General features: G+C 38.8%; 1 long non-coding RNA gene across 1 annotated transcript; it reads right to left on the minus strand.

The window, feature by feature from the left end:
• Window positions 1-640: 640 nt before the first annotated feature.
• On the minus strand, window positions 641-9409 carry LOC140506115 (uncharacterized). The gene is made up of 3 exons (XR_011967783.1): window positions 8402-9409; window positions 3074-3178; window positions 641-2213 (listed from the first exon to the last, which is right to left on the minus strand). It is a non-coding gene; the product is annotated as an uncharacterized lncRNA (long non-coding RNA).
• Between the last annotated feature and the right edge of the window lie 933 nt (window positions 9410-10342).

Below are 10342 nucleotides of genomic sequence, written 5' to 3' on the forward strand. Positions count from 1 at the left end.
AAAATAGGAAAAAAGCAAATGCAAAGAGGCAAAGAACTGGGACCAATAGTCATGCGCCTCATGTCAGACTCCTACAGGAAGGCTGTGAAGACTCTTCCCTTGTAATATCATCTCCCTCACCTAAGAAAGCAGTTAGGCAAGAAAGAACCAGAGCCAGGTTCTCCCTTTGACTTGTCAGTGCCTTTTAAAAACTCTCTCTAGTCCTGGCTCCACAGACAATTAAGAAGTCACTTCTTGATAGCATGATTAGCAAACCTTAACGATTTACAAAATGTCTTCAGATGTTCCAAAGGGCACGTTGCATTATCTGATCATGATGTACTGGCTCCTAAGGACTTACTTCACTTGCCATCATTCCTTTCACCACCACTATCGTGGATAGATAAAAGTAGTATAAGACTAGTTCCCTAGCCTAATTGAATTTGCTGCTTATTGAGGAGATCAAATTAACACACAAGAAAAAAATCCACAGTGAACAATATGAGTGTAAAATTGATTATTAAATTGTGCCAAGATAATGGTGCTACCCCTGGGTTAGATGTCAGGGTTCACTTTGTGAAGTTCTCATTTATCTTGTTCATTGTTCTCAACCATGGGAAACTTAAGAACGATCACCTTAAAAGCATTTAAGTTGACAGGCTCCAAAACATAGAATAGTTTTATTTATAATGTAGGACACAGAAATAATTTGCATATGACCCTTTAAAAAGCCCAGAATATCGTCCCATCCCCTCATGGAACACCCACCTCAACCTCATCTGACATATGTGGGATAAGTCTTCTGATGCCAAGTTGTACCCAGGGACTGTGTCGTATATTTTATCTATTATTAGTAAGAGGAAGGTCAGGGTTCACTTTCCATAACAGTATTCTGTGCTGCGTTGCTTTTTCATTAGACTTCTCCCCACTGCTGTTCCTCATGTGCTCATTATCTCCTATCTCTACACTAACTCTAGAGTAGCTGACCTGACTACTCTAGAATCTCAGTTGATAGTGTTCATAAGGGTATGCTAGTAAATATTTAACAACCAGCTCTCCAGGAGGAAAATATGCATAGCTAGATGCATTTTTAAGTTTAATCTTCATTATTAACATTTCTCCATCATTTTCTTCAATCTAAATAACCAACAAAATAATAATTCAAGCCCTGATTTGTAGTGTTTGCCAATTTCCAAGGTGTAAATTCTCAGATTGAAAACAACCCTTTCTTTACTCCCTCAGTGCCACTACTTCCTACAGGAAAGAAAATGTCTCCAATCTATTTAAAATTTTTGCTCTTTTACCCCCATGTAAAGATCTTTTCAGGAGTTCTAGAAATGTCACTTTATCACTGCATTCTGAGCAATCCAAGTCAGTACATGGTAAGTCCCTAAGGATTTGCCTTATCCTTCCCCTAGCACCCAGATAGCACATTTCCTGCTGAGAATTTGGGGGTTAAAAAAAAAGCCATTATCGCTCTCATCTAACTTATCTCACCTCTTCTTGTGTTCTTCTGGAGCAATAAGGACCTGGTTCTGCAAATTTCCCAATGGAACTTCTTTGAAGAGTTCTAAAAAGGAAATCAGAGGGGAAGAGCTCAAGGCTCCTAATGTTTCCCTGTGCCTGTACCTGTGATTCAGAAGGGCAGTATGCCTCTCACTAAAATGGTTTACATTTACAAAGTTCTTTATATACATTGATCTTCAAAACAACTCTGTAAGTTAGGGAGTGAAAATGTTATCATCTTGATATGACAGATGAGGAAACTAAGATCCAGAAATAGATCATTTGCCTAAATGTCAGGTGACTGGCAAGTAATCAACTGAGGACTTGAACATGTCTTCTGATGCCAAGCTGCATGATCCTTCTACTCTACCATCATACCTCTGATATGGGAGAAGGGTTTATGAAAATTCAGGAAGGAATCGAAAGTAGAAAGAAGAGTGAAGGAAGGCTTCACAGAAAAAAATAGCACTTCAGTTCACCCTTGAAAGATGGATAGGACTTGGTAACCAGAAAGAAAAAATGAGAGCATTCCAGGTGGGAAGAACAAAGTGATGGAAGACACTGAGAGAGGAAGGAATGAGTGTTATGTATTCATAGGACAAGGTGGAGGTTGGGTGGGAAATAATCTTGGACAGGTAGAATGAAGTCAGTTTACAGATGGTCCGAAGTTCCATGACATCAGCAGGTTTGTGCTAAACGACCACGCATCTTTCTCCTTTGGCATTAGCCTAAATGAAACAGAATGAGAAAGCTGTGGTAGGATAAGCATTACCCTGATGCAGCTACTTTCCTCCTACCCAAAATGTGGAGAAACTTTACCAAAAATAAAAAAATTTTTAAAAAATTAAAAAAAGCAAAGTTGTCCCCGGGGAACTGATTGATCCCCAGCATCCTGACAAATTCCTGGACATGCAGAAAGTCCAGTCATATGGAGACTAAGTCTCTCAAATTTAGTGAATACCTAAGACTGAAAGAGTCATATACTATAATGACTACTTTCTAATTAGACATATTTCTATGAAGGGTAGGTTGGGGGCTGGGCTACCAAAGCTGCAGAGAACTGCCATTGTGTATCTTTGTTGCATACGCTAACTGTATTATGGCAAATTAGGTTCAATGATTTATGAGTGTCTCATTTTGTCCCAAAATCAAAACTGAACTAAGAGAATGTTAGTGGCACCTCTGTCAGAGGTGCATCTCCTAGCACAAAGGGCCTGACTATATTCAGTATGACTTTGGGTTGAATGTTATTTGCAATATATCCCACTTCTGTCCTCTATTACATTGGTTTATGAAGATTTATCTATATTTATTATATTATTATTCCTAAACATTGCTTACCAAGTGATTCCAGTTTGATTTCTGGGATGTTTTTCTTGCAATCCAGAAACCACTCTAATATACTAGCTTTGCTAATGACATACAGTAGTAAGCAATGGAAACTTTGAGCTACTTTCCCTATAACCACATGATGTATTCCTACTGATCTGATCACATTAGATTACTGGATCACCCTTGTGACCAGCGGCAGCTATTTGTGAGCTAGCAAGCCAAGATCAAAAGTGCTAAGGTAGAAAGAATTACTTACCCCATAGAGACTGACTCCACCAACTCTCTAGTTAGCACGGAGTCCTAAGCAGCTGAATTCACCATCCCCAGGCAATCATCACCACTCTAAAAGCCACATATCCATCTAATGAAGAGATCATTCATTAGAGATTGAAAGGACCTTAGAAGTCATTTAGTTCAAACCCCTTCATTTTACAGATAAGAAAATTAAGAGATAATGAAATTCAGAGAAGTTGCAAGACTACCCATGGTCATATAGCTGAGATCTGGCAGGGTCAGGATCTAAGCCCGGATTTTCCTGATTCCATATCTAACTCTCTCCACTGCACCAGAGGCATCAAACATTTGTCCTTCATGCTGCAACACTCCCAAGTGCAACTCAAACCAGATTAAAAATGTAACTGGGGAATATCTAACAAAATACACTAAAACACAAATAACATTACACTTTAAAACCAAGTCAATATGTGGTCAGCAGGGATCCTTATATATGATTTAAACTCCTGTTTCTTTTTTTTAGTTTGTTATCCCTAACTATCTGCACTGTTTCAAGGAGTTTACTCTCCCTCTCCTCTTTCTGTACAACTGGGGAAATCCTGCCCTCCCATTCTTATAGGATCCTAGATTGAGCATTGTTCAGAGATGAGGTGCCACTGAACACATCCCCCAAATTTCTACTTATGTTATTGGGTGCCGTCCTACCTACCTTCATGGTCCACGTAGAGGTTTAACAACCTCTCTCCATGAGCAAAGGTTAAGGTAAACAAATTAAGTGGAATAAAAGGTCTCAAAGAAGTCGTATACCAGAACCAGAACTTATTTCAGTAATGGGGTCAAGGGGCCCATTGACCCTGAAACTTTCTTTCTCATATCTAACCGGGCTTTTGCAAAGATTTCTCTTAGTACAGCAGTTCACATTATTTTCTAATGGCTCGATTTTATTTTTCTTTCTCTCCTACTCTTTCCTTCATCCATCATTGACATCATAAAAAGCACTGTTTGAACTAGATTAGGTCAAAACACAGTGCCTTGTATTCTAAGTAACTACTGTGGAGGCGTAGAAATATAACCCTAGTTTAGCATAAGGCACTCCATATTGGGAGCTCCCCTCCATCTCTGGTTAACTAGCAAGTCTATACTCAAGCTGTTGTGTTTTGTTTTTGTTTTCACTTGCAGCACTTCTATTTTTCCTTACACAGTGTAGTTGCATCTGGTTGTTCCACTACCCCACCTATAATCCACTCAGTCCCACTTGCAAGGCATCACTAACCAATTTATTTTCTTGCCTGTGTCAAGTTAATCAGATTGCTGAATCTCTGGTTGGAAGACTACTAGCAAGTTATATATTTCCCAGCCGCATTTGTTGAATAAAGTCCAGAAAATTTATCTTGCTGTTTTAGCTACAACAATTTGGATGTCCTGCCAAGATCCTTAATGCCCTATGCCCCATCTTCCATACAGTAGGCTGTCTACTCTATTCCCTGCATTACTATCTGAGGCATGGAGACATCTTTAAATATTTCCTCCTGGAGATTTAGCCATTAGAGGGCTTCCCTTTCTAACAGGTATCTGTGTTCATGGGATTAATATTTCTCCAGGTTCTGGGTTGTCTTTCTCTTCTGGGTTACTGGGTTGTTTGACCCCATTACTGAAAATAAGTTCCACTTCTTTGAGACCTTTAATTTGACTTATTTTGTTTACCTTAACCTTTGCTCATGGAGAGAGGTTGTTAAACCTCTACATGGATCATGAAGGTAGGATGGCACCCAATTATATAAGCTGAAGGCTAGTCTCCTGGAGTAGAGATAGAAAAGCTTCTCAATATCAGTCCTACATTTAGAGACATCTTTAGCCAAGCTTCATAATTTCTTAGATTCTACTGCCACTGCAACCAGGTCTAAGACTAGCCATCTTTTCAGGAGCAGCTTCCAAGAAATGAGTCACAGACAGTATGGATCATTCAGGGAACTGTGAGACTCCTTAGGTAGGGACCCCTTGTTTTCTCTGATATATAAGAGTAAATACCACTATTGGAACTGTGACGTGTATTAGAATATATTAGAATGATTTTGGTCATGCCCCAGCACTGAATTTCATGTCTCTTCATGTCCCCTCAGGTCATTCCCCTGAATAAAGTAAAAGGCCAGCTAAAGGTGGATGAAAAAAATCTGAAAATTTCCATTATATCTAGTCTGGTCTAGCAAATGTGCATTTCCATGTAATTACTAAGAATAGCCTTTCTTATTTGGCCCATTCTGTCTCTCCAGAGATACAAGACTATCAGTTTCAGAAAAATCCTTGAATAAACCGTAGAAAGTTCTTATGAATCATCAGTAGTCTACATTCCAAGACTGAACTGTTGCCCCCAAGAGTCATGCTGGCTTATTTAATATATATTAATTGTAATCCTCAAGCCTGAAAGTTTCTGGAGAAATGGGATTTTTACACTTGGGATGATCCTAAATATCAATTCCTTTCCACCGGTTTGTTTGATTTAGATAAGATAATACACCATTAGGGAGCTCTTAAGTCAAAGAGAAACAAAGTTCTACCAGAAAAAAATAGGTCAGTTACAATCTCTGGCATGAAATGCAGGCTAAGAGTGGTCAAAAAACAATTTTTTAAAATGAGGGCTCTCCCATCATAAACTGAATCTACACACAAAAAAGTAAGGTATTAAGATACAAACTAAGGAATTCAAAGCTAACAAACCTCTGGCTATATCATTTGAACTTGGGGACAAGAAAGCTATTATAGATTGGCCACAGCCTCCCCATCTCCATCATACAGAAAACCTGTGCAGAAATTTGGAACTAGGCCAAAAGGGCTATAAAACTGTGCACACCTTTTGATTCAACAATACCACTGCTAGGTCCATATCCCAAAGAGATTTTAAAAAAAGAAAAAAAAGGGAAAAAGGACCTATATGTAGAAAAAATATTTACAGCAGCTCTTTTTGTGGTTGCTAAGAATTATACATGGTAGAGATGCCCATCACTTGGGGAATGGCTGAACAAGTTGCAGTATATGATTGTAATGCAGTATTATTGTGCTATAAGAAATGACAAGTAGGATGATTTCAGAAACACCTGGAAAGGTTTACATAAACTGATACAAAGCGAAGTGAGCACAACCAGGAGAACATTGTACACAATCATAGCAACATGGTTTAATGATTAACTCTGAATGACTTAACTCTTCTTAGCAATACAATTATCTAAAACAATCCCAAAGAACTCATGATGAAAAATGCTATCTGCCTCCAGAGAAAAAACGGATATTGTCTGAATACAGACTGACTGATATGGAAATGTTTTTCATGATTACTTATATATAACCTCCATCAGATTGCTTATCATTTCAGGAAGAGGGGAGGGGAGAGAGAGGGTTAGAATTTGAAATTCAAAACTTGAAAAAAAACAATAAATATTAAAAATTGTTTTTATGCATAATTGGGCAGAAATAAAATATCATTTTAACAAAAGAAAGAAAGAAAGAAAACCTATACAGAACCTAAATGTAGGCTCTTTATCTTGCTTTATCTGCAAGATGATAAACTAATGAGAAAGTTCCTTCAGGTCCTTCTCTGGGTCAAAATATTTGCCCTTTGGCTCTTGCACTTTCAGGTCATCTCCTGCCATGCCATTTCCCTGCATCATTACTTATATTCCCTTCCCACTGGAAAATTAGACTCCACCCTTGAACCTCTCTAGGCTTTGATAAACCAACTTTTGGTCTTATCTTGCTCAATTCCAGCTTCCACAGCATTTCTTAGTCATTGCCAGCTATGCCACAGGGTATGTATTCTTTCCTTCACTCTTGTTTTCCAATTCCCCTTAAAGTGTTGTCTATTCCCATTAGAATATAAGGTCCTTGGAAGCAGGGACTGTCTATCATGCATTTCTTTATATCCTCAGAGCACAGCACCTGGCACATAGTAAGGACTTTATCTATTTAGCAGATGGCAATCTTTTCAACACCTGATCTACTTTCCCAAGGTCAGTGTTTTGGGGATTTTAACTTTCCAATGTCCAAATCAGTCTTTTGTTTGCTGGGACCTTCACCATTCATCGTGTTTTTCTCTTAAGCCGTGTTTGGACATGATCCCTTGCGTACGTAAGGATGTATCACCTGTTCCACACCAGAAAGAGGTTGAGTTGTTTTTCTGGTTTTTGGAAGCTTCCTCTTGAGCCAAGAGTGTAGCTATTTCTCTTGGGTCCTCTTCTATAGCTTCATTGCTTCTTCTGGGATTCCAAAAGCTTTCTTTCTCTAAGGATTCCCTAGCACTCCTAGATCAAATCTCCTTTGTCTTTGGTTCTCTTTTTCTAGTGAATGTGAGATGCTCAAATTGACTCCACTCAGATAGAATAAACTACGACTAACCCTTCCATAGGATTGTCTGATACCATCTCTGATTACATGCTGATTATAGCATTAAAACTTTTATTATCTTACTTCTGGAGCAACATGTCCTGATCTTCTATATTAGCTCAGGTAACATCACTATTCTCCACGTTAAATTTTTTAAAAGCTGCTCAAAAAACTTATCATTTTGTGTACCTCCTTAAAGTGGATGATTGGGCTGGTATTCCTTCCCTGTCATCTCAATTACAGCCACTATTTCATCCTAAATTCCCCATCAGTCCTACCATTTCAATAGGGATGAATTTGGTAGCATTTTTCAGCAGATCCATCATTCTGGATATTCAATTCTTCTTTTGCCTTTACTCAGAAATGGTTAGAAATAAGAACTTGATTTCTCCATGGTTACTCATAATTCTCTTTTGATTTTTTTTCCCCAAGCTCTTAAGTGAGACCTTGATTTAGTCACTGTCCCTTAAGGTTCTGTTCTTGTCTAATATATAGATCACCTTGTGTTTTGCTCCCTGACCCATAGGGGTCAGGCCTATTTGTGATCCTATCCATTAAGGACTAGAAAAACTCTAGGGATAAAGTTACTTCCTTTCTTGTCTTCCAATTCTGCCCAGTCCTTCAGAGAGCTTTTGAAGTTCTTCTTTAGTCCTTGAGGAGACTAACTTCAAATAAGGCACTTTTTCAACTTCCTTGAGCCTTTTATGAATCTTACCCTACACAATTTTGAAAACACTCTGACTGAGATGTTTACTTTAGTAGATGTGGTCATCAAATACCTCATAGCCCTGGACTACCTTCTGGAAGAACCCCAAAGGGTTCGTATAACCCTTAGCTCTTGCTGCTGTTCCTGTATTAACAAATCAGGAGAGACAGAGCTTAACAACTACAAGACTCTCCAAGTCATTCCTTGACTCTAATGACCTGGGGCCCCTTCTGGGCCAATGGTCTTAGACAACCCATTCCTTGTCCCTACCTCCAGGGAATCTTCATTTTCCTTGTCCTTCTGACAGGAGGCCACATGATCTTCAAACTAATTCAGTGCTGTATCTGGGTCTGCTTTGACATGAAGAAGAGTCCCTGTAGGTGTTTTTAATGCAGTCCTCCCAGGAGGAGGAATTTTGCTTCTTTGTAATAATCATTACATGAGATTGTATGTTGTCTTTTCTAGGAAAAAAGGAAGAAAATTGTGAAAACAAATAATCCTAGTGTATCATAAGTTGCTCCACATTAGAAACTGCCCTTCATTTCATGGATGTTCTGTAACTGTTTTGTAATAATTCTGACTCCAAGAGGTCTCACTACCCCACCCAAGTTTTGTTACTCTAATTCCCTCTCAGCCCCACTTGTAATGTATCACTAACCAATTTATTGACTTGCTTGCATAAATAGCCAGAATGCTAAACCTCTAGTTGGAATGCCATTTAAAAGAGCTGGTTATTATACATTCCCCAACTGAAATTATTAAATAAAATTTGATCAGCTTACCTGCCAATAGCAGAGTGCTTTGTTTCAGCCACAACGCTACCTGAGGCAAACAGATGAGGAAAAACCTGCCAAAGACAAAGTCTGACCTAAAGTCCAACTCAGATACTAACTACTCCAAGGAGTACTCCTCTGTCAAAAATGAATTTCTGCCTTAGACATTACATAGCACTTTGTTTTGAACCTCATGACTGAATTTAACATTTAAATTATGTGTTATGTCTGTAGCAGCTAGGTTTACCATGATCAGTACCTGGGTGACAGCAGGTATTAAGCATTAAGCATTCAGGGCTGCTAATCAAGAGCCCCACCCAACACCAAAGAACAATCTGGCCCAATTCTTGAGTCCTCTCCATGTCTCAGAGAGCTGAGTTCTTTCCGTAGTTCTGCTCGTTTGTAATTGGTATTGCTTTTCTCAAATTGCTCTAGGATTTGGTGTGGATTATCTAATCAGAGTAATAGTTCAAAGATCCCATCCTACTCTAAGGAAACTGTTCCTTTTCATCCTTATCCCAGATATGTATCTTAATTCCTCAAGCTTCCACATGTAATTACAATAAACATTTAATTTAAAAAGTGAAACAATGAAAGCATAGGAAGAAGGAGAAGAAGAAAAAGGAGGAGGGGGGGGAGGAGGAGGAGGAGGAGGAAAAAAAGAAGAAGAAGGAGGAGGAGGAAGAGGAGGAGGAGAAAGAATTAATGAGAGTCACCATCAACTCTCAATCACCCATTCCCACAACTTCAAGTTTTAATCAATCAAGTTTAAGTTACCTGATTCTACCCACCCCACAACCATGGACAAGAGTGAATAATTACGCTTAAAATGTTTGGAGATCCACTTGTCCCTTACCACAGAAGACAAAGAAAGCATCTGTTAAACTCTGGGAATCACTTCACTTTGTCATAGGACTAATGCTTGATAGCATAGTTCCCAATCATAGTCTGTATCACGTTCAGGTTGCTAGCTGTACTTAAATATGGTTCAACCCCCAAAGAGCACACTTGCCTCAATATTAAAGTCTTAGCACAAGTACATGACTAAAGATCATGCACAGGTTGACTATATCCCTGTCATCTAGTCTGTTCACTTTAAAAAGTTCCTCCAATCTTCTGATGTTCCCCTCTTCCCTTTTCTGCACTTTTCACTGGCTTCCAACCAAGCAAGTGAAGCTGAAGTCAGCATCATAAGTGTTTGAAGAGCCGTTACATAATCATTTCTGTTTATGTGCATCCCCCTCCTACTTTGTTAGCTCCAGGAGAGCAAGCGCATTGACTCAACTATTTCCCCTAGAGCCTATCCCACTGTTGGGTATAGAGTTAAGGAGGCACTTGCTTAATCAACATTTACTGAATTGAAACAATATTCACATTTAGCAATGTGGTATTAGTGGTACAAAAATAGCTGATTGACTTAAATTATGGAAATGATTGT

This window comes from Notamacropus eugenii, chromosome 5, assembly GCF_028372415.1.
Source record: "Notamacropus eugenii isolate mMacEug1 chromosome 5, mMacEug1.pri_v2, whole genome shotgun sequence".
NCBI lineage: Eukaryota > Metazoa > Chordata > Mammalia > Diprotodontia > Macropodidae > Notamacropus > Notamacropus eugenii.